The 25,883-nt window shown below is 35.1% G+C and overlaps 1 long non-coding RNA gene across 1 annotated transcript; it reads right to left on the bottom strand.

The window, feature by feature from the left end:
- Positions 1 to 2,697: 2,697 nt before the first annotated feature.
- Positions 2,698 to 24,586, bottom strand: LOC144457443 (uncharacterized). Its single transcript, XR_013486746.1, has 2 exons — positions 8,253 to 24,586; positions 2,698 to 5,069 (listed from the first exon to the last, which is right to left on the bottom strand). It is a non-coding gene; the product is annotated as an uncharacterized LOC144457443 (long non-coding RNA).
- Positions 24,587 to 25,883: the final 1,297 nt, after the last annotated feature.

The following is a 25,883-nucleotide window of genomic DNA, read 5'->3' as shown; positions in this document are numbered from 1 at the left end:
CCCTGCCTGGCCCAATAAACCTTTCTGATCAACCATCCAGGTTTTCTTGGGCTGGAAATTTGTTTCACTCTGTGTTTTTGTGGGTTCTGCTGCTTTAGAAATTGTTCAGAGCCATTTTTATAGGTATTTGGAGGGGTTTGGGGGAGAGCTCAAGCAAGTCACTGCTTTCACTCTGCCCTCTTGGCTCTGCCCCCCTATTTATCTTGTCTAAATACAAATATGGTAGATTCTATGGGCCAGAAAGCTCTTATAACTGTGTAAAGTATTTTCTTCTGTCACCCATAGACTATATGAAGTGGCAATTATTTACATTTAGACTTTTCTTCCTCATAACCCAGAGGTTGAAGAAGGAAAACACACTCCTTTTGCTAAAAGGAAAGTCTTGCTGGTATACTATACAACTTAATCCCCCCTCCTCAAAAAAACAACAAGAACAACAAACTTGGAATCTGGTGGTAAATTTTGCTTCCCTCCTCCTCCCCTTAAAGCAATGTAGTTTTACTATCTCAGGAAGAATGCTATCTTTTGATAGCCCTGAACATTTAAGAACATTCAAAAAGAATTGTAGAGTCCTAATATAAATGATTAAATGGAAAGATTACAATGATTAGAATCATATAATAATACATTTTTATAGAGAATTTGACCATATTGTTTCTGTTCTTATATCTGGCTCTGATAAAAAAACAAAGATTTTGCTTAAAACGTTCTGCTAAAATCTCTGTAGGGTCATGAGAGGCAGCATATACAGTCATAATTCTTAATGATGGTGCCATTAAAGAAAAGTGTTATTACTGCTTTCAAGGGAAATAGGAAACCTGATATATAGGCTGTAGTGGCTTTTTTTTAAACTTTTAAATTGGAATCATTCATAGAAATAAAAAAGTGATTTGTTTTCTTTTAAGATTTTCCTACGACAAGTTCTAAAATGGAAAACTAATGTTGAGTGTTGCCCAGTTCCTGCACGATACACGCTTTTCTTCTTTTTCTTCCTCCTCTTCATTGCTCTCTTCTTCCTCCACATTCTACCTAAGCCAAAGATTCTTAACCTTTTTGTGTATGTCATGGACTCCTTTAGTAGTATAGTGAAGCCTTTCTCAGAATGTTTGTAAATGCATAAAATAAAATATCTAGGATTAAGAAGAAAACCATGATCTAAACAACTCTATTCAAAAAAAAAGATTCTGTTTAAAAATCCAGAGAAAAAAATAAATTCTTAGAATATACAATAAAATTGTATTGTAAATCTAATTATGTTTCTTGTACAACTTTTTAATCAACCTTTTGTGTATTGTGGATCTTATATTTGCCATAATTCAAGTTCCTCTTATGATATTTGACTTAGTGTGATGGAATTTTTCAGTATTTCCATTATACGTATTTTCTACTGATCTCTTTTAGTTCATGTCAAGTCACATAAAATTTTTTTTTTGTTGAATCATATGACTTTCATATATGAAGAACTTTGGTGTATATTTTTCTGTTTTGTAAAAATATCGCGTTTAATACTGAAATAAAATTTCTCTTGAAAATCTATCTACCAGAAGAGGGAGCATTTGAATCAGTAACTGAAAAATGAAAATGATATTGACATAAATAATACTCAAGCTGTTCTCTTCTAAAAAATATTGTTTTTAAGATTTTTTATCACCTTTATTTTCAAATGTATCATTCTTTACCTATCTTTCATTGCACAATCCCTTGTAACAAAGAATGAAAAAGGGAAAAAAAACCAGTTCAGAAGAACCAACCTACAAATCAACAGTGTTTGAAATGATATTGCAGTGATCCATATCCACATTTCCTAATCTCTTAAGTAGAGGGAGATATTAAAAAAAATTCTTCTTTAGGGTCAAGCTTGGTAATATATATAGCATTCAGTATCTTTTGTTTTTGCTGCTGTTTGTTTCTGCTGTAATCATTGTGTATATTGTATAACATTATGTATGTGTTTGTTTCACTTAGAAATAGTTCATAATTCTTCATATTCACCATTTCTTGTGATACATCAATATTCTATTACATACCTGTACTTTGTTTTTACTGAGTCATTTCAGTCATATGCTTCTTTTTGATCCCATTTTGGGGTTTTCTTGGCAAAGATACTGGAGTGGTTTGCCATTTCCTTCTCCAGCTCATTTTTACAGATGAGAAACTGAGGCAAACAAATTTTGCTCAGGATCACACAGTTAGTAAGTGTCTGAGGGCAGATTTGAACTTTAGAAGATGAGTCTTCCTAGTTTCAAGCCCAGTGCTCTCTCTACCATACCACCATGCTGCCTTTTGCATTTCTGCATTTGTTTAGCCACTCCCCAACTGAGAGTCATCTATTTTTTCTAGTACTTGGATACCACAAAAAAGTATTGTTATAAATATTTTTCTTCATGTGGAACATTTCTTTCTGTCTTTGACTTCTTTGATTTATATGCTGTACCTAGCATTTGGGTTTCTGAGTCAAAGAGAATGAATATTTTAGTCACTTCTTTTCTTAGCATAGTTCCAAATTTCCTTCTAAAATGTTTGGGGTATTTCAAAGTTCAACTAACAGTACATTAATGTGCTTGCCAGAGAAGAGTCTTCAACATCTACTTAATAACAAAATTATAAGATAAAATATGTGGGTTTGGAAGTTAGCAGTGGTTCCAAACCATTGTGATCTATACCAACAAAATCTTAAAGAATTTGGAGTCAGAGGACTTAGATTGAAATCGTGCCTTTTCTCTTTATTGTACACACGTAAACATCTTGGATATTTCACATTCTCATCTCTAAATTGACAGGACTGAATGAAATGTTTTTCTTAGTTCCTTTCCAGTTCTAAAGTCCATGATCTTAAGTTTCTGCTGTCACTTCCATTCTCACCTTTTTAAGTAATGTAAACATTTACCCTCTTGCTAATCAGAAACACTGCATGTGACCTCCCCCCAAAAACAGAATTTAAATATAATAATAACAAAAACCAGAAGGTAATAATAGAAAAGGAATTACCATTCAAAATTAGTTCAAAATGCACAAAATATATAGTTGTCAATCTTGCAAAGCATATTACACATTTGTGTATAAATTATAAATCATTCTCTAAAGAAATCAAGAACAACTTTAAAAGCTAGAAGAATATATTCAGTACTAATAGCTGGGCCATGTAAATATGGTAAAAACAGAAAGTTAGTACTATAACAATCACACCAAAGAACTATTTATAGATGTTGGAAAAATAATAATTCTTTTGGAGGAACAAATGATCTATATTATTAAGGAAAGTCATGGAAAAAGTTAGAAACAAAAGGAGAAACCATAAGTCATTAAAAAAGTTAGAAACAAAGTGAGAAACCATATTTCGAGGCCTGAAACTCTATTATAAAGCATCAGTCATTGAGACCATTTGATACTGGTTTTAAAAATTATCAGAAAAGTAGATGAATGGAACAAGGTAAACAAGGACAAATCAGACACAATGGAACTCAATAACAGAAAAATGTAAATCACCAGGATCTCTCTACTTGAAATGATGTGTTAGGAAAATTATTAAGCTTGCAAAAGGTATTCTTAATTAAACATCTTATACTACATTTTATGATAAATTCAAATGGATAAGTGACCTGAATAGTAAAAAATGATATAAACTATTAGAAGAGGAGGTCATGCATTCAATACATGATAAAAATTTGATACCTAAAATATACAATTGACAGAAATATAGGAGACCAAAAGTCATTTTCCAACAGAGAAATTGCAAAAGACATAGGCAAACTTGCAATTACAGGCTTGCATATTTTTGCAAGAATTGCAAATGAATAATAACCATGTGAAGGAATATTTCAAATCACTTGTGTGAAACACGCAAAAATCTCAAACCCAGCAAATGTATGTAATGATGACTAAAAAAAAAAACAAACAGAAACAGGCACTGTTTGGAGGAGTTGTTGAGAGACAGGCATACAAATGGCATTATTGGTGGGTTGTAAATTGATACAACTATTCTAGAAAGTAGTTAGGAATTAGTCAAATAAAGAGATTAAATTGTCCATACCATTTGACCCAGAGATTCCATTGCTGGGCTAGATCTATGTGCCGAGGAAGTTTTTGTTAAAAAGGAGGGTCCCATATGTATTAACAGTAGAGCCTTTATAGTAATGCCTTTTGTGCTAAGAGCTTGGAACAAAGTAGATGCCTCTCTAATGAGGAAGAGCTAAATTAGTTGTGGTACTTGAATGTAATAGAATGTTATTGTGTGTAAGACATGAAACATAGAAAGACTTTCACAAAGTGAAGTAACTAGGGCCAGTAAAACAATATACAAAATGTCTACTAAAATGTAAATGGAACAACCACCACAAATCAATCAAAAAAATGATAAGAAATGATAAAGGGAACAAGCATTTATTAAGAGCCTACTATGTGTTAGACACTATGCTAAGAGCTTTATAAATATATTATTTGATCCTTACAACAATCCTGTGAGGTAGCTGTTATCATTATCCCGATTTTATAGTTGAGAAAACTGAAGCAAACAAAGGTTAAATGAGTTGCCCAATGCTAAAGATTCTAGGTTTGAACTCAGGACGTCTTTACTCTAGGTCCAGTGTTCTATTCACTGAAACCATTTAGTAGCCTCTGTTATGAAGAATAAGCTTAGTCTTAAATAAAATTTATGAGAGTATCCTCCCCAATTTCTTTTGTGGAGGTCAGGGACCACGAGTATGAAACATTGCACATAACATCAGATTTTTTAAAAATGATTTTTATCAGTATTTTTGATTTTTTTCTTCTTAAAAAGTTTCTTTAATATAAGAGATGACTCTCTAGGAGGAGGAAGGGAAAATATAGAGGAAATCTAGGTGGCATAGAAAAATATGTATCAATTAAAATTTATTTTTAGAAAAAGGAAACTCAGAGTCTGTACTCCAAATGCAGCAACTCTCGTGGATTTCTAGAATCATCCAATGTAGATTACCTACAATACTTAATTAAGTCTCCCTGGTATACAGATAATCCTTCTCCATAATTTGTTGATTCCTCAAATTGGTCCATATTTAAGCACTATTTCCATGTTCTATTTGGTACTTGTTCTATTTGGTAAAAAAAGAAAAAAGAATATTACTTGAATATTGTTTTGCAAATGTCTAATGTCATATATCAAATCTGTTATATGTACATTGCTTCAAATAATGATATGTATCAAAAGGAGTAAATGTAAAAGTTAAAATGAAATTTTGGTGGCAGAAATAAAGTAAAAGGAAGACTTGTTTCAAACCTTATTTGTATTAGCAAAATCTTCCTTTCAATTTGTATTAAAAACAAATGAAAAAAAATAGGTCACATGATGTTACTCTATGGTAACTATTCATTACTCTAAGTAAATAAATAGATAAATAAATTATATATACATATATATTATATATGTGTATGTATATATATACATACACATATATAAATAAATTATATATATATTATATATGTGTGTGTATATATATATATATATATATATACATACACATATTATATGTATATGCCACATAGAATACAGGATTAGATTTTTACCTTGCCCACCAAGTTAGCATACTAATTAAATTATTAGTTGATTATAATACAGCTTTCATCTCTGCAGCTCAAACTATTTTTAGCTTCACTATTATTAAGACCATGTTTTGATAGCATTATTAGTTCTATTAAGTGGCATTATAAGACTAATAAGTCAGGATAATTAAATGACAAAAAAGTCACATTTACTGGTCATGCCATTATTATTAGCAATTTTATTTTTTCATCAACATGTTTAATTTTCCTTATTTAATTTTTTCTGGTTAATATTTGTTGACTTTCAAATAGACAACAGCACACCAACTAAAATTGGCAAGAGCTTCATTACCGGTATTCATTAAAAGAAGAAGCAACTGGATATGACAAAGTACACTACCCTACAAGTGTCCCCTGTTGTTCCACTTAAGTGGGAGCACTTTACTAAACAAAGATTTGATTGTGACTGAAAGTCATCTTTGATCCTATAAATTAAAATTGCCAAATTTATTGCAGTGACTTATTTAAAATGCAATAGTTTGTCTACATACTTGCCTAAGATTCATAGTCAAATCCATTTGACATGTCTATATCATTTGCAGATGACAAACATTGATAGTCTTGAAGTATCCATATCAATAGCTTTGCAACTAAAAGGGAGTATTCATATTACCTGGATGCACATTTAAGTTTTAGACTAGTAGAATTTCATTTTATTCTAAAAATCAAGTTCAAGCATTACTGGCAAGAGGGAAAGTTCAAGGTTCATAGAAGAGACAAGTAATGGATGATAAATTGATATATAGATCCCCTATCTGTACACACACACACACACACACACACACACACACACACACACACACACACACGAGGGCCATCTCCAGTCATCCTGATCTATGTCTCACCACTAGACCCAGAGGAAGAGGAGAGAGTGAGCCTGCTGACTTTGCACAACCCTCCCTCACTTAAACTCACTTGCATGTCATGGTTTCACCTCCCTGATGTCATGGTACTCTTTAAGAATAAAGGATAAACAACAGTCTCTGTGAGTAGAAAGCAGAGCTGGCCCACAGGACACTGAACTGAAACTGGCCAGTTGGGCAACACAGCTCTTTTCTTTTCTTTTTCTTTTTTTCCTCTCCCCTTCCTTCCCCTCCCCAGCCTTAAACCCAAATCACTATGGCTCTCATTGATTGGCCAACAATAGGTCTCAGGCCAAACCCTACTTGGTCATAGTTTGGGCCCTGATCGGTTCAGAGTGAATGTAAATATTAATTGTTTTTGTTTTGGCCAGGAACTCTGAGGCTCTTCCCCAACCAGATTGATTTTCTTTTCTTTCTTTGACTAGGTAAAGTGGCCACTCTCTGTCTCACTTTCTTACCTATCCTTAATCACTGAATGGGCATTGCATCAGTCAAATAGAGACCTGATAAGGCCTTATCTTAAAAAGGTCAAAGTCTCATACTTCATCCAAGGCCATCTCCAATCATCCTGATCTAATCTCGCTACTGGACCCAGATGGCTCTGGAGGAGAACGTGAATCTGGTAACTTTACACAGCCCTCCCTCACTTAAATCCAGTTCACTCGCATGTCATGGCATCACCTCCCTGATATCATGGTCCTCTTTGAGAATGAAGGACAAACAATACACACACACACACACACACACACACACACACACACACACACACATACACAAATACACACACACATTTATGGAGCTATCCTTCAATATAAGAAATAAATATTAGCTTCTAGAGATTACAGTGCAAATTAAAGTATCTCTAACTTCACATGAACTTTCAAATAGGAAGTTACCAAAAATATAGTAACTGAAAACAGAGTGCATCTGATGGTTGTGCTATACCTATGCCTCAATTCTGTGAGTGATAAAAAAGAATTCAACAGTTATATCATAGAAATAATATAACAGTAAGCAAGGCATACAATTAGGACAGGTCTTAGAGCCCAGAGTATTATAAAATTAGGCCAAAGGAATAAAAATCATGTTCTTAGAAAGTAAAGGAAGATTTTAGTAAAAAGTGAAGATGGAAGAAGCATCATTAAAATAGTATCTTACATTTTTAAGCTTGATGACACTACTTTCAGACTAATCATCACCATGATGAATTTAGGAATCTGCAAAATACTGGTGAACATTTCTTTAGAAGGCTTGTCAAAAATGACGGGAATGTAAAGATTCTGTGATGTTCTATAAGGTTGTTTGAGAACAAAGGATCTTACTTCCTCTGCAATATTGAAAAGATTAGAGGTCAGCTGTAGTACAAATTAGGGATAAGTGTATTGAAGCAGGTTCACAGAAATAAATCAATTTTTTTTCTAGAAAACTAAGATGAAACCAAGAACAAATCCTTGTTTCTTTTTTCGAATACTTTAGTGAAAAATAGTGTTTTCATATGCATGAGTCTCTGATCTTTGTTTATTTGGAACTGGAGAAAGAAAGATGAACCTGGGCCTTGACTTACTTTTCCTCTATCTTCTTCTCTATTCTTGGCTTTTATTAAAATTTTTGACTTTTATTTGGCACATTATACTCTATATTTTAAAAAGCCTTTTTATTTCCTATTGTCCCTAAGATATCTTATCTTAACCTGGCTAGCTTCTAACTTCCATCTCTTTTAAAAATTTTTTTAGTCCTATTTATTTCACAAACTTTTATTCTTCTAGTTCTTCCTTAAGCTTCCTTACATTTGACTCTACTACATTTGCTTACTTTTTTCTGAAGACATTATCATTCTTTATCTTTTCTTCTTTGAGTATTCTTCATTTGCGTAATTTTATGGTAACATCCCCATTTGTTATTTAGATATAGCATGAATTCTCTCCACTGATCAGGCCTACTTAACTGGAAGTTAATAGTGCAGAGCCAGGAACAAAAACGTCATTCTCAGCCACTGATCTCAGTTATGTTACTCAATCTGACATTTCTACTATATTTCTAATAGGTTCCTCCCATTTCTAACATTTAATCATGTGATGGTATTGTTCAGTCATGTCCAACTCTTTGTGACCTCATTTAGGGTAATTCTTAGCAAAGATACTAGAGTGGTTTGCCATTTCCTTCTCCAGCAAGTGTCTGAAGTTATTTTTGAACTCAGGACTTTGGGACTGCAGGCTCAGTATTCTATCCACTATGCTTGTACCCTGAGCTTATAGGAATAGGAAATGCCTGAACCCCAGCTTGTTACTTATGTGACACTGAGAAAGTCATTTTACCTCCTTCAGTTTCATCATCTGTAAAATTAAACAATTGAATGAGATGACACCTAAAGTCCCTTTGAGCTCTAGATATATATAATTCTGATTTTTCTAGAACATTTATAATCAATAATAATTATTAAAAGGAGATGGAATATATTATATCGAGAGATAGAAAGATTGTATGGTATAATCAATACCATTACATCTAGATTCAGAAGTCCTGGTTTCAAATTCCAGCTTTGATGCTCTACAGCTGTATTTCTGGAGCAAAGCCACTTTTTTCCCCTCTAAGTCTCAGTTTGCTTATCTGTAAAATGAGGACAATATTTTATTTTTGCTTTTGTTTAGTCCCTTTTCAATCATATCTGACTTTTTGTAACCTCTTTTTGGGTTCTCTTGGCAAAGCTATTAGTGTGGTTTGCCATTTCCTTTTCCAGCTCATTTTACAGATGAGAAAACTGAGGCAGGGTCACACGACTAATAAATTTCTGAAACTGATTTGAATTCAGGAAGATGATTCTTCCTGAATCTGGGCCTGGCCTCTATCCACTGTGCCACCTAGCTGCTCCATAATATTTCATTAGCTATCTTAAAGAGGAATTGTGAAGAAATCCCTTTTAAAACTGCAAAGCACTATGGAGATGTGAGTTAGTACCATTACTGTTACCTCAGTACCTGTGAACATCATCTTCTCTGATTATGTAGTGGAGAATAGAAGTCTAAAAATTATTTATAAAATGAAGTACGCTGGTTAGAAGATTGTTTTGATTTTTGTGTTATAAGTCGAGAATGAAAGTCTATGAGAGGAAAATGCCATAGCCACCTAAGCTGTATTATGTGGCGCCATGTTCAGTCCTTAAAGAACAAGAAAGAAAAGAAAGAAAACGATGTTATCAAGTGGTATATTAAAGGACTGGTAACATAGCTGAGTGATGTTCTTGACCTCATTCCAAAAACTACAAAGAACACTATTAGGAGGAGGAAAAAAAAAGAAAAAGGTTGCCTATATACTCCATTGGGTAAGTATATTTCACCCAAATTATTTCTCTTTATAGTGCACATATTTCAGATTCTTGATCTCTGTCTATATGCAGTTAACTAGAACAATGACATAGTAGTATTATTTGCTATTGTTCACCAACGGTCATGCTAATGATCAGTTTGTACATCATCATAGAGTTTAACTACTCAGGTTATAGATTGGTTACAGATTTACAGCTAGAAGGGATCTCAGAGGCCATCTGTTGTTCCAGGATGTTCTCATCTAATCTCATGTCTACCTTTCTCTCTGATTGTTCCAAGGGGAGCTTGGCAACAGAGAGAGGTTAGAAAAGGGGAAGATAAGAGAACCTCAAATTAATTCTAAGCACCAGTCATAGGGGCAATGGTATCAGGGAGAAGTGGGAATCATTACACTGTGTGTCCAAGGGTGTGGTTTCACATGCCTGGGAGTAGATTTCCCAGTAAAGTTATATTCCTGTAAGGAAATAGTGGTAGTCAAGGAAACTGAAATATGAATTGAATTACAGAGCAAAGGAGGGAAAGTATCCTCTTAGGCCAGCCATAATGTCCATTATAAATCTTTAGCTTCTGTATCTAGACATGAATTTTTTTTTCAGTTGCTTTGGAGCATGTATATTTTTGGGGGCCTTCTGTTTCCAGTGGTCAATTTTCTGTCCCTGGTTGCTATCTTCTTGTGTTGTTCCCATTTTGGTAGGTAGTTGTGGTTTTGGCTATGATTGCTTTTTAAAAATTCCTTTTTTGGAAGTGTGCCCTTTGTATAGTTTTCCTTGAGTATTTTATTTGATTTTACTCAGAACTAAGTTCTGGGTTATTTACTATTATACATATAATGTGGCCTCAGTCCTAGGGTGGCAATAAAAGAAATGAAAGTAAAGAGTGAAATATCTTAAGGGGTGTTTGTTTTGCAGAGGCCTTGGACTCTCAGGGGCTAGTCAAGCCAAATGACATTAAATAAAGGCATAACCCTTAATATTGGAGACCAGGAATGAGGAATGGGGATAGGCTATATGAATTTTGGTTAGTCTTATTTGGAATAGAAGGCTGCTCTGATGATTTGATGAATTGCTTATTCTTACAGGCTATTATTGTTGCTGATGTGAATGTATTACACATGTCGGGACTTGGAGCTATAAATCCTTGCTGAGTAGATTTAGAAAAAAAAAGTTACTATAATTGCTATTGTTCTTTTCTAATTATTATCTACATCATTGATTCAATCCTTACATAACATGAAGTTTAGGCCCCATGTATACTTGGCCTTACACAACCCAATGGATCCACTTGCCTTTGCTGATAATGGCATTTCAACTCTGGACCCTGCAGTTGCACAGGCTGTTGTTTCTCAGGACTGGAATGTTCTTTCTCTTCACCTTCTGTTGGAACTTCTGGGTCTATACAAGGCTTAGCTTAAGAGCTACTTTCTTTAACGGGTCTTTCCTGATTGGCTCAATTATAAATGACTATCCTCCCAAATATGTTTGCATATTTATTTTATATGTATCTTCAGTTTACTTGTTTGTGAACATTCTATGTCCCTTGTGTGATCCTTAAGAACATGAACTGTCTCACTTTGTATTTGTATCCTCAGTAAGTAATATAGTACTTGGCACATAGTGGGATAGGGACCACAATAGTGGATGTATCTATGATTTTACTAGTATAAGTGAGGCTCCCTCTACTAATTGAAACTCAGCAGTATCGTCTATGCAACTTGGAGTCTTAACGATTTGCATAGAGTACTTTGTGACCACGGCCAGTGTCAGAACGTTTGGGATTTCACACCAGGTATTTCTGGCTTGTAGGCCAGCTTTCTATCTATTATACTGGGCTGCCTTTCTCATAGAAGTCAATAAATGTATTGATTCATTGATTTCGAGCCAAAGCATAAAAGAAAAATTAATATGTTGTGGTGGAAATAGTAAGGAGACTTACTTGACTGGAGTGGTATACATTAGATGTGAGCATGAAATACCAGTAAGATTCATCACATCCCCCTAATTCCTGATGTGAAGATTTCTATTAGCCTTGAGAATTGATAGGACATATCAAAAGGGGCCATGGGAATGAAAGACCCATCCATAGACCTAGGGGCCTGGAGTATGCTGATCGTGATCTACTTCCTCTCAGTGGGAGCTATTTCCATGGAAAATAATACAGGCAGCAGAAGGAAGAGCTATAGAACTGGCACAGGGACAGCTTCACACAGCCAGTGTGTATCTAAACTGAGTGCTGAAAACTGAAGAAATTCTTTAAGGAATTCAGAATGCTATCGTCATCACCTCAAATACCACTCCCCTTTTTAGAATGAGACAATGTCAGAATGCCAAAGGGAGATCAAGCCAATAATTGACTTCAAAATGTACATGACTTCAAAAATGTAAGATCATTTGGTGAATGTAAATTGCTGCAGCATCCACAAGAATGATGTGTGCACAAAAGTGATCTAAAAGATGTCAACAATGAAATGTATATCTAAAAGAGGAGTTGGGCCAGTCACATAGGGAAGAACAAGGGAGAAAGACTACCTAAGCCACTACTGGTACTCCTGAAATTTCAAAAGACAAGCAAGAAAATTGCCCTCCTCACATCCCTCAACATTAGAAAGATTTATGGGAGATCATAGATAAGAATCACACAGAATAAAGAGATATAGAGCAAACAATCCAAATCACTAAGACTCATTAAAGCATTGGAAGAAGCGAACAATATTCTACTTGTGGTGACACAAATGTGTTTCTGACACTTACTGTGTGACCTTTGCCAAGTAATTTAATCTTCCAAAGCCTCAGGCAAGTCTATAACACTATAAATTTCAGAGAAGGTGCAAATCTACACTGGCAAAGGAAATTCCCCACCAGGAGCTTCCTTTGTCAATGATGGAACCACTGTAGCTAGAAGAAAAAAAAAACAGTTGGTGCTAAAATGATGGTTCCTTTTCAAAATAGCCTTAGAATATGACTCTCATTAGAATTTTGTGCCTTATCTCAACAAACCATGCATGTACATTCGATAAAAGCTATACACTCAGGACCAAAAATGTCCTCAAAATGTAGTAGCAAAATTTTCATAACAAGGTTTGTTCATTCTCTTAAGGAAGTGCTAGTTAACAAAATTAGTTAATTTCCTTTTCCACTTTCCTGATTTTAATTGTGTCTTGCCTGTGTTAAGAGTTTTAATGAAAAAGAAATTAGTGACAATTGAAAAATGTTGGCTTATTTTAAAATACTTGAAGTTGAATTCAAAACCAACTAGACTGAGGTTCCCTACTGGTTGTGCTATCCCACAGGGCAAGCTCTTTCCTTCACAACTGTCCCAAATAGGTCTGAATAGGAAAATCAATTATATTAGAGTCATATAATATTGGAAGGAAACAGTTATTCAATACCATCCTCATCTTAAGTGTGAACAAATCAATAGTCAAATATCTCTTGCAAGTGGTCATCCAAGCTCCACTTAAAAATCACCAGGAATGGAGAATTTACTGCCTCCCAAAGCAAGGCTATTTCATTTTCTTAATTGTTCCAATTGTTGCAAAGTTCTTCCTTATGATGAGCCAAAATCTGTTTCCCTATAATTTCCACTCATTGGTCTCAGTTCTGTCCCCAAGAGCTTGAGCAGAATAAACTTCTAGACAGATATATAGTTAAGGAAGGGGAAAAAAAACCCATTTATACAGTATCCATGATGTGCCGGACACTTTGGTAAGTATTTTTTTTTTACAAATATGTCATCTGATACATTGATGATAGACTGTATTTTGATTTAATTGTCTTCCTTTTGAATCTTACATAATTGTTTTATTATTTACTATTTTATAGGGGGTAGGGTGTGTTTTAGTAGGATTAGCACCTCTGTTGTGAGGGTTTGCCAAGCCCTTTTCAGGGCTGCTCATCCACCTTTGGTGTCTACCTGGCACTCAACTCTCACCTGTGACTTCAAGAAGCTGTAGCATGTACAATGGACACACACTACAAATCATCTCTGTAGATGCTCCAGGGTAAATCAGGTTGAGGATAGTGGAGGGGTCTTAAAACCATTGGCGAATTAAGGGGGTTTCTACCCCAAGCATGTGAATCCTCTGGTGGAATGGGTAGATGAGGACAATTTGTTCCAATGACCATGAAGGTAGTTTAAGCAGGCTCTGTGGAATGCTTAGAGCTTGGTCAGACATTGAAGACACCAGTGTCATCCACTGCTAGGCTATCACCAGTCATCTTAACATTTTTGTTGCCATTGGACTTCAATGACTCTGGAAGACAGTGAGATTTTCTATTTCATGCAATTCTGCCTTGCTTAAATCCAATTTACCCACAAGTCAAGACATCACCCCATGATGTCAGTGGTCTTCTTTGAAAATGAAAGACAGACAACAATTATATTATACATTTAAAAACATTTAAAATAAGTCTGAGAAGGGATTTCACCTTAAGTTTCACTATACTGCCAAAGAACAACACATACACCAAAACAGGTTATGAGCCCTTGTACTAAGTGAAATGATATTAGATAATAGTTATATTTATCTCCTAAATTGCTGTATATGTTTCTATTCATTTTTATACAGAAAAAAAAATTGACTTTTCCTATGTATCATGAAAATGAAAATGCAAGAAAAAGAAAATTCTGCTCTCTAAGTTGAATGACAAATGTATAAGCACTATTTTAATACCTTTTTGATTTTTCCTGAGATTGTGAAGATAACACCATGCATAAAGTATGTCATATGCATTAAAAAATGGTATGTTTCCTCAGCAGATGGCTGGAAATAAATTCTTTTGGTAATTCTATTTCAGTAGAGCATTCAAAATCCACACTCCTTGGCTGGCATAATGTGAACATTTTAGATTTGGATCCGAGGCACTGCAGTGCGAATGTGACAATATTTTATCCTATATGATATGTTTGTAATATACGTTTGTAATGACTATGTCCTTGCCTCCTTCTATGCCTATATCCCTTGAAAAGCATAAAGAGAGAGAAAAGAGGAAAGGAAAAATGAGCAACAAAGGCAATCATTCATCTCCTTGGAAGCAGGTAAGGCAAATGTAGATTTTATAGGTAAACAGATTCCAAATTAAAAATGGGATTTTGACTTTAATAAGGTCTAATCAATATTGTATAAATACTTTATTTGCAATAACTTTTTGCAAAAATGCAAAGTATTATATGTGAAGTACAAGGGATAAAAACAGTACTTTATTTGAAACCCACACTTAGTTTATATTTCCCAATTTGTGTTTGGGCCACCATGCTTCCAGGACCATGTTCACAGTTGCTCATGGGACCACAGAGATGGACTTCCACTAATCAAATCATCTATAACTTTTAATTACTCAAAATTCTGTTGTAATTATAGAGACATGTCCTAAACTAGTTTGAATGATGAAGGCAATAATTTTTTAGCCTTATGTGGTTTTTTTTGGGGGGAAGAATAGGTATAGAAAATATATAATTACTAAATTTAACACAGATACTTAGTTTAAATTTCATTAAATTTATCTCTTTCAATTAACAAGCATTTACTTTTGCTTCTTCCCACTCTCCCTTCAAAAAAAAATTTTTTAAAAATCACACCCAAGCAAGTTAAATTCCCAAGTTGACTATGTCCAAATTTTTTTTCTCATTCTTGATATTTATTCTATTAGGCCTAAATATGTCCTGTCAGGAGGTCTATATTTGTCTTCATCATTGGTCCTCGGGAATCATTGTGGCCATTACACTGATCAGAGCTCTTAAGTCTTTCAAAGTTGTTAACTTTTATGAAGTTTTTACTACAGAAATCATTCTTATGTTTCTGCTCACTTCACTATGCATCACTTCATAACTAGGAGCCCCAGGTTTTTCTGAAACTGTCCTTTTCTTTGTTACGTGACAATATATATTAATATAAGATAATCTGTTCAGCATTTCTCAAGGTAAGGGTACTCCCTTAATTTACAGTTCCTTATTACCATAAAAAGAGCTGCTATAAATAATTTTGTATATATAGGTCCTTTTCCTCTTCCTTTGATCTCCTTGGAGTATAGGCCTGGTAATGATATCACTGAGTTAAAGTCATGAGTTTGGGGGCTTATTTCCCCATCACTTTCCAGAGTGACTGGACTGGTTTACAGCTCCAACAAAAATTAATTAATATGACTCTTTTCCTACAGTCCCTTCAACATATCAGACTCTTATATAAAATGTCACTCTACATGATTAATTTCTTGGATTTTAGATATTTCATTTGAATACATAATTTGGGATATAAAGACTTTATATTTGGAGGAATACAAATTATTCTTCCCTTTTATACATGAGTTAGTCATAAGTGACAAGAGATAGTTTTATAATGTATGTAGCACCTTATGCATGGCCTTATTTTTATAATCTCAGCAAAATCAGAATGTATTGAAATATTGCTTATAAATTTATCATTCAACCTTTTTTGGCAGGGGGAGAGTTATACTTTTGCTATATTTTCATTTTCCTTATGTATAGTACTTGAATATTCAACCTTTTTTTGTTTAATTACATTTGAAGCAGTCTTTTTTTTTTTTAACATACCTATATGTAGCATACTGAGAAACTAATAACATTCTAGGCAGGTGACACATTAATCATACTTCAGAAAAACTGCATGTGTTCTAATTAATTTGTAGGCCGATTAATTAAAATGACATTAAAGTCGTTGAAGCAGGTGTTTTAATCTCAAGTCATGTAGATAGAGTAATGCTTTGAACAAACCAACAAGGTTTTAAATTTTATCTGATCTAAAAAAACTAAAAGAGCTCTAAAAAGTTAAATCAGTTATTTCAATTGTTTTAGTCATATCATCACTCTTCCTTTGTTCCTGCTATTTCTCCCACCTAAAATACTCCCCCTCTTCTCTTTGATTTTTTAAAACTTCTTTCTCCCTAGGTAAGTACTGGAAGGGCAATTTTCATTCCATGAACTTCTGACCATTTCCACGAAGAGTAGGCACTAACTTCTCTGAATTCAGTTTTATGTACTATACAATATTTTGAATTTATTTATCATGTTATATTGTGAATTCAATTCCATAATTCCCATTTGCAATTTGTACTGTTGATTTTTAGTGGTATCCAACATTATATTGTTATTTAATTTGCCATGTGATTATTTTTTTTCTTTTAAGGAGATTCATAAGCCCACTGGGGACAGGAACTATGTGTGGGGACAAGAAATCTCCAATTAGCAAATTATGTTTTAGTGAGTCATTTAGAACCTGGAATCCCTGTGAAATATGTGTAGAACTGGTTCAGATGAGCCCACAAAAATCTACTTGGACTATGAAAGGCCCAATGCACTTCATTAATGTTACTATCATATATAGCAATGTTTCTATAAGTAAATGCAGAGATTTAACTTAGGATATCAGAAACACAGATACTTCTACATCCTGCATTGTATAGTTTATTACGTCTAGCACAAGTGAATGGTACAATTTTATTAGCATATTGAAAACGTAATCAAAGGTCAGTTGATTTCATTACAATAGGTCACCTGACATCAAGATACCTTTGTCTTGTTAGAACAGATAGAATTCTCACTTTTTAGATTGTGATCAAGAAATAGATTACATGTAAGATATAGATGGCATTCCAACTACTTTGTTTGGGTAAGTCAATTTTTTGTAAGCCATTCTCAATACCAGTCTTGTAGGTCCCCCCCTCTTTTTTTTGGTCTTTCCTTGAGTCAACCTATGCCAATAATAGTCCCTTTAAAATATGTCCACAAATCTCAGTGTTGAAATTTGGGATCTCAGACAAATTTGAGGGCTTCAACAACAGTTTTTCAAAGAAATCTTCAATATTTGTTTCTATGAATCAGTTGTTTTTTTTTTCTTTTACCTTGGCCAGCTTTCCATCTCCTACTATCTGATTTATTGTTATTATTAATTTGAGCTTTGGTTTTCCCATGGTGTATCTCATACATACTTTGTATTTATTGATTCACAAATTGCCTGCAGCTACTGGCAACATATTTTATTACTGCTTAAATTCATCATGCTACAGTACAATGAATGAGGCTTTGGTGTTTTAAAACCTGCATTTTATGGACTATATTTTCAGCTTAAAGTTCCACCTAGATATGATGAAAACAATTAATATTTTTTTCAACAGTTTGAAGTCAACATAAAGACTGACAACCTGTCAGAAAGCAAAAAAATATGGAGCAAACTATTGTTTTTGAGGGGATCATTGTTAGGTTAAGATTCATCTGAAATGAGCTGAACGGTTGAACTACAGAAAAGTAGTGTGTATATACTTTCCATTTTTTAGCATGTGTTTTATCATAATGAAATAACACATTTAAATGATTTTAGTAATTAAGCAGAATGCAGTTTCTCACATTTCATAATATTTTCCATCACATAAATCATACAAGTTTTTTTTTCCAATTACTTGCTAAATAAATAGAAGACAAACTTATCAACATTAATTCTTGCTAACCAGAACTCAGGCTGAGTTCTCTCTTGTGGACCTATGTAACTATATACATACAGGCAGGGGTGTGGTGGTAAGTATTTAGTAACCAGCTACCAAGAAAAAAAAAGAAATTGTATACAGAACACATGTCTAAATTTAATCTGCATTATTACTATTTTCTCCATTACTTCCTTAATTCTAGACAACCAATGAAACAATTAACCAAGCCCTGATTTATAGTTATTTCTGAGGTGTACATGCTCATATTGAAAATTTTAGAATTTGTTCTGGGTATTCAAAGTTAGAATCTTCAGTATAATGTTGTCCTCATCTTACATTTATTTATTTATTTATTTATTTATTTATCTATCTATTTATTTATTTATTTGTTTGTTTATTTAATTTTGGTGAGGTGATTGGGATTAAGTGACTTGCCCAGAGTCACACAGCTAGTGAGTGTTATGTGTCTGAGGCAGGATACGAACTCTGGTCCTTTTGACTCCAGGGCCGATGCTCTATCCACTGCACCAGCTAGCTTCCCTTTCCTCATCTCTTTAGACTGTGGAAAGTGAAGATTGCCTTGGGTGTGTCACTAACTTTAATTCCTTTGGGAGTGGGGAGAGGTGGAAAGGCCATGGTCTGAAGTAGACTTGAGATATATTTTCTTCTTAGCTTGATTATCACCCTTAATTGATTTTCCTGAGGCCTTAGCTTTCTTTACTTCTTGACCTTTTACACACATTCAAAAAAAAAAAGATTTCATTACCTTGTGGCCCACTTTGTGATGAGGCCTCTGAGTTGAGCTACACTGGTCCTAGGACAGCCAACTTGGGCTCAACACCAAGGCCCCACTGAAAGCCTTAGCATATTAGTATTATGACCTGTGCTTATGGTCTATTGGGTAGCCTTCAAAAACACCAGGGTCATGGTCATACCAAGATGAAGCATTAGGGTAAGACTTTTTTTTTGGGGGGGTCACTGGTAATGGAGAAGTCCTAGTGGGGCAAACTGTACAATACGTCCTGATCAGAAACCTTCTAGTTGCTTAACAGCTTTAGAGAGTAACCTGGAAGCAGCGAGAGGTTGAATGCTTTGTACAGGATCACACAGCCAATATGTAACTTGAACCCAGGTCACCTCAATTCTAAAATCATTCCTCTTATTGATTATGCCAGGCTGCTTCTTATATGTAGTTAGTATTTATGACAATCACAAGACTATACTGAGAATACCATGTACAAATGAAAATAATTAAAATGGGGCAGGTAGGTGGCACAGTTGATAGAGCACTGTCCCTGAAGTCAGGAGGATCTGAGTTCAAATCTGGCCTCAGACCAAACACTTAAGTGACCCTGGGCAAGTCACTTAACCCCAATTGCCTAAAAAGAAAAAAATTTAAATGAGTGTATAGTACTAATGGTAGGCTCAGGCAGTGGACATACTCAGTAAGTGTCCCTTCTCACACTCACCTCAGATACATCTATGCTAATTTCCACTCAAGAAATTGGACTAGAGCTTAATTATCTTTCCCATTAAGTTTTTTTTTTAAATATACATTCTGAGAAGTAAAAAACTTTGGTAGTAAAACATTTGTAAAACAAAAGTTTTCCACCTGGTTGAGTAGTTGAGAAACTAAGCTAGATGTTTAGGCAGGAGGTATGAATATAGTTTTTTCATTGTTGTGGAAGAGGGTAATTCACAAACTAAAAATGGTAAATAAAATTTACATTTAAGCCAGAAAACTCAGAGGCAGCCTGTTTCCTTTTTCCATTCCAATGTCTAGCCAAATACCTGGGAAACTTTCTTTCATAGCCAAAAACATCAATGACTGCTTTTGGCAAAATATTCAAAATCTGTCAAAAAGCATATAGCTCAAACATCAAATGTAAACTATCAGGCTACACTATTTCTTTTGTGAAAATTTAGTGTTAAATAAAAGGCCATGAGGGACTAATATTTCTTTTAGCAATTAATAAATGACCTTACCTAGAGCTGACCATATGCTGGGTTATAAAGTGTGTTTTTTCAACACACAAGAAAGAAGAGGTTTTTCTTTTACTGGGAATATATGTTTTCCTTTCTAAAACTCAGAAAAGATTTCTTAACTAGCCAGAAAGAAACAAAGATTACTTTGTAGATCAAGGAGATGGATAAAGCAGCATAATTTGTATCCTGCTGAATTCAGAAGGGAATAATATATGAACACTCTAAAATATAATATGTTGGAGACTCCCTACATGGGGTGTTCCACTAAAGTGGAATGTGAATCTGTTTTTGGACCCCAAAATTCTAGGCAGAGAGGGATTGAAAATGTTATGTTGCTTTCTAGGGAAAAAATACAGAGAAGAGATACAGGAAAAGATCCAAGTCCATCTAATTCAGTTCAAGAGGTAAAGGTGCTATGTTGACTAATTCAGTATAGCTACATAACAGGGATCTCTCTCTGTAGTCTAGAACCCCAAATCTACTTATAATGAGGTACCACTGCACATCAATTATAACAATTTACACACACAAGGACAGCAGGGTTCGTCTGTGATGGCCAGTGCCTGTGTAAATGGTAGGAAAGTTTTCATAATCTTATGACTCTCAGGATTATATTTCTACCAGCCTTAAAATGTATATACTTGCAGCCATCTCAAAGTACATCTGCATGTTTGACTGTGGGTCTCTCTGCCAATCCCATCTTTCCCAGGCTCCTATTTGCTTCCTCAACAGGTGAGAGACACAGAAATGAAGAAGTGTGCTGCCAGCAACAGGCAAGGAAGGAGTTGAGATCACAATTTCACAGATCATAGGATCACCTATCTAGACTGGGCTTCAGTGACCACTTAACCCAACTCCGTCATTTTGTAGATAAGAAAACAGAGGACCAGGGATGTTAAGGACTCATCCAGGGTGAAACTGGAAGTAAGCACTAAAAATAGGATTTGAACCCAGATCTTCTGATGTTGAAGTCTCACTGTCTGAACACCAACTAACCCATCCCAAATTTTGTCATACTGAATTCTCCTTGGCAAGAAAATGTAGTGATGATGATTTCTTAGATCTCTTTTGCATAAAGTGACACTTTGTCTCTGGTCTTTCGGAGGTTGAGAAGTTGCAGAGCCCAAGCTAGGCAAAATTTTAAATTACATGATATTGGCCCTTGGCATCATCCCTCCTCTCTGCCACTCTTACCCTGATGACTAGTGGTGTTATGCTGTCCTCATATACTGCTTCAGAAATATTCAAGGTTAGTCCTCACCTGAAAAATTCCATCTCTACTTTTTTCCCTTTCCCACATCAAAATGTTTATCTTTGCAGCACAGACAAGCTCATAGGAAAAGTAATCTCATTGAAGTAAGTATACTCAGGGGCAAATAACTAAGTTCTTATCTTCTTGAAGACATCACACTGTAAAAGAGGGCATTTTAAAATAAAAATGAATCTCTAATATTTGGAATTTTAGACTAATCCTAGATGAGAGAAACTCAAAGGAGGGAATTTAATTTTTTTTAACATCTTGTTGAAGAAATGGGAAGGACCAATCATTTGGATAGCCCTGAGACATACTGGGTTGTTTTTTGTGGGGGAGGGGAGGAGTGTTTCCATAGGGGCATGAAAACAACTTCTTGGTCACCCAATCCTATTTGTTGTACCCATTTCTGTGTTTTTAATCTCTTTCTTTTTCCCTCAGCAGACCTATGAATTGCTTTCCAAATCTAATCTTTGATAGTCCCATCACTGATCTGAGAATTGGGGCAGAATGGTTCTATTTATAGTTGTCAGGCGCCATCTTGTTCTGCTGGTGAAGGACCCGTTTGGTTTTGACTAACTATAAATGATCAGTAAGATCATCAGAGCAAGACACCATAGACTAAACAGATATGAGTTCCAGGGGTGGTAGACAGCAGAGCTGACTCCAAGAGCAGAGCAGAAAACAGCAGATAGTAGAGTGGCTCCCAGAAGCAGCTCAAAACCTGTGAGAGCATTGTGGTCACTGATCTGGGCAGTGGGAAAAGAGTAAGTCCACTGTAGCTCCTTGCCTTTGTTGTTTGGTTGTGTCTGACTCTCCATAACTCTGTGGACCATATTGTTCATGGGATTTTCTTGGCAAAGATACTGGAGTGGTTTGCCATTTCCTTCTCCAGTAGGTTAAGGCAAAGACAGATGAAGTGACTTTTCCAGGGTCACACAGCTAGAAAGCATCTGAGGCCAAACTCAAACTCAGTTCTTCCTGACTCCAGGCTCAGCACCCTATCCACTGTACTACCTAGCTGCTTAAGACCCTTGCCTACTGTAATCTAAAACTAACTGGCCCCTCCACATTGCCGCCAGTACAACTTATTACAACTCTTCCCCAGGGAGGGCTTTGAGGACAGAGGAGTGGCATGGTTGAGAGGAAGCTTGATTTCTCACAACAAGGGGAAAGTGAATGCCAGAACCAGCTTAAAGAAAAGAAGCCGAGGCTCCCAGAATGAAGAATGAAGATAGCTTGCAAGGCTCAGTGTCTGGAGGCAATGACAGAGCAGCTTCCCCATCAATATTTCCCCTGCCCCAACCAAACCCCAGGCTAATCAGGAAGCTTCTAAGTACAGACCTTTATGGAGTGGCAGTGCTAAGACTGAGTTAGTCCAGGCATCTGAGGTTTTGAAGTGCATATCTCACATTCTTTCCTGAGATGCCCTAGAAATCTACAAAGAAAGCCTCAACTTCAAATATCCATGAGGATCTGACCCTGCGAGGTGGAGGTTTGTGGAGAAACGCAGGGGAAACAGAGCAAAATGAAGTAGGGTCAACTAATTCACAAAAATCATAGAAGGGAGTAGAATTTTTCCCTCATACAAAGACACAAATCTAGAACTAAAGCCGAAAGGATGTGTAAATCAAATACCAACAAGTATTTATATATATATATATATATATATACACACACACACACACACACACACACACACACACACACACACACACACACACACACGTATATGTGTGTGTATATGTATACATATATGCACCTATATATACATATATATGTATGTCTGTGTGTATGTGCATATATATACACACATATATATATGCACACACACACACACACACACACACACACACACATATAGTAGATCTAGAGACCCAAAAAGAATGAATAGCTCTGTAACAACTATAAACAGTGAATCAAAAGAAAAACATGGCATAAGAATAACATGAATACTAAGATAAAATAAAGAGATTTTTTTAGAAAAGAAAATCTTTTGAAGAAAGAATTAGGAAATTAAGTAGCCTAGAGGAGAAAGTGATTAACCTAACTAAAGGACTCACCCCAAAATTGTATAGACCAAACACATTCAAACTCTTTCTACTTAATTGTTATTGATTTCAATTACAAATTACATTTCAATTTAATTTAATTCATTTTATTCAATTTAATATCACAGGGACTTAGCTCTCACATGTACTGTAGGTGTCATTCTGGGCTAGACATCCCTGGACTGTGGAGTAGGTGCTGTAAGCCAGGGAAAGGTTGAGAACAAGAGACTAATTTAAAAAAAAAAAGGTATAAGTCAAGAGCTGGCCCAGATCAAGGAAATGCCTAGAAGAAAAGGGGTTAAGACAAAATAATGGATAAAAAGCAGGATTCATTTATCCTACAGAAGCTAAAAGTCAAGCCAGAGCAGTTTCAAAACCAGTAAAGTAGAAGTAGAAACAATACGGCAGCAATAAGAATACCTGAGCCTGAGGCTAAAAGTTAATTTTTTTTTCTTTTTGCAGGAGCAGCCAATCTGGGAAGGGACTGACCTGTCCAGAGCCTTGGGGTTCAGAATGTTTCATACAGGAGATACTCTGAATATGGGAAAGCAATCTGGACAACAGTAGAGTCTGCTGTGGGCCAAACAAATTAGAATGGTAGGTATTGGGAACAAAACATAACTCATCTTTCCCTTTTATGATATCATGGTGTATCTGCAGGATCTGAAGACTGCATGATGTTCTTAGGACTGTATGTTAAGACAGACAAAAGATAGTTGGAAAAAAGCCAGACATGGGAAAAAACAAGCAAGAGGACAGAGGTGTTTAGGATTAAAGATAAATCATGTTCTGTTTTGTAAAGATGAACTTGAAAGAGGATCTCATGGAAGTTTATAAAATCATCTAAGAGAATGTTTAGGTTGGTCATAGGCTTGTTCAGCAAATTACTTAATATAGCACTATGGCTCCCATTCAGGTTTAAGGGGGAAATTTTAGGGTAAATAAAGAAACTAATTCTTTCAATATAAATGTACTATAGAAGGAGGTGTTGCAGGTTAAAAAAAGATTAAAAATATTCAGGTACACACACACACACACACACCCTTATACACATACATATATATGCTGACAAACTTCTAAAGGAAGTTGGAGGTATTTGTGAATGTATATGAATATGTGAATAACTATGCATATGTATATGACTATATTTAGTCTGATGTCTTGTTTTCTTTGGTCTGGCTCTGGCATTCACCTTCCCCTTGTTGCCAGAAACAATCAGCCCTTCCCACAAAATACCACTTACTGCCACGTTAGCAATTTAGATTACTCAACTAGATCAATTATGGCCCTAAACCCTCTGGGCTAATTTTGATATACTCCAACCTACCTTTGTAGCCATATTATGCCTCACTCTGCTTCACAAACTCTCAGGTCTACCCAAACTGGCCTTCTTTCTGTTCCTCACCCATGAAACTCTGTCTCTCATTTCCATGTCTTTTGATAGGCTGCCCTCCATGACCAACTTGCATTCCCTATTCATTGTCCCCTAAGAGTCCCTACTTTCCTTCAAAGCTTCACCTTCTCCCTGAGGCCTTTATTCATCCCTCCCTGACCTGCTGATGTCTTCCTCCCCAAAAGTATTTTCTTTCTGTCTTTGTGTTCTCAGCACTTGGAGTATGCCTGGCACACAGTAGGTGATTAATTAAATAGTTAGTGATTGATTTCTTGATAAATGAATACAATGAGGAAGCACAGAGCACTGGTATACAGAGAAAGGCAAATGAAAGGCCTAAATTAAGGTTTCCAAAAAAGGCAAGTTCAGCTTATAATTAGTTTAAGATATTTCAGGACTCACTTATGTGCTAAATAAAGACTTACATGATTTACAAAAATGTTATATAATCAATGTAGCTTTTAACAAATAAAATATGTATATGTGTCAAATTTAATAGGATAGACTATGCCCTGTAGTTGATCATGACAGAATTTTTAAAAAGCATGGTTAAGACAATACCTTAATTTCCTAAATAATGGAAATCAAATATGCTTAGTTGAGTCACATGTTCTGGAAACTAGAAGGAATCTTAGAGATCAGTTAGTTCAGGGGTTCTTAACCTAGACTCTATGAAATATACATTTTAAAAAATATATTGATAACTGAGTTTCTGTATAATTTTATTTCCTTCATAACCTTATATATTTTATTTTATGCCTTTAAAGTCATTATGTTAACAAGGAGTCCATAAGCCTTACGAAAGCCATTCTATGATGACAACAGCAATAACAACAAAATATTAGGAGCAAAATGAGGCTCAGAGAGATGGACTTCTCAAGTCATTCTGAGGTAGCGGCAAACTTGAGCTAGAAATCCAGGATTCTAATACTTCCAGGAAGGCACATTATCATTGGACAATATTGCCTTTGTGCTATGAATATGATGAACACTTAATGAATGCTTG

This window comes from Phascolarctos cinereus, unplaced genomic scaffold (assembly GCF_003287225.1).
Source record: "Phascolarctos cinereus isolate Bilbo 61053 unplaced genomic scaffold, phaCin_HiC Scaffold_1;HRSCAF=81, whole genome shotgun sequence".
Taxonomy (NCBI): Eukaryota; Metazoa; Chordata; class Mammalia; order Diprotodontia; family Phascolarctidae; genus Phascolarctos; species Phascolarctos cinereus.
This window is presented reverse-complemented; position numbering and strand designations above follow the sequence as displayed.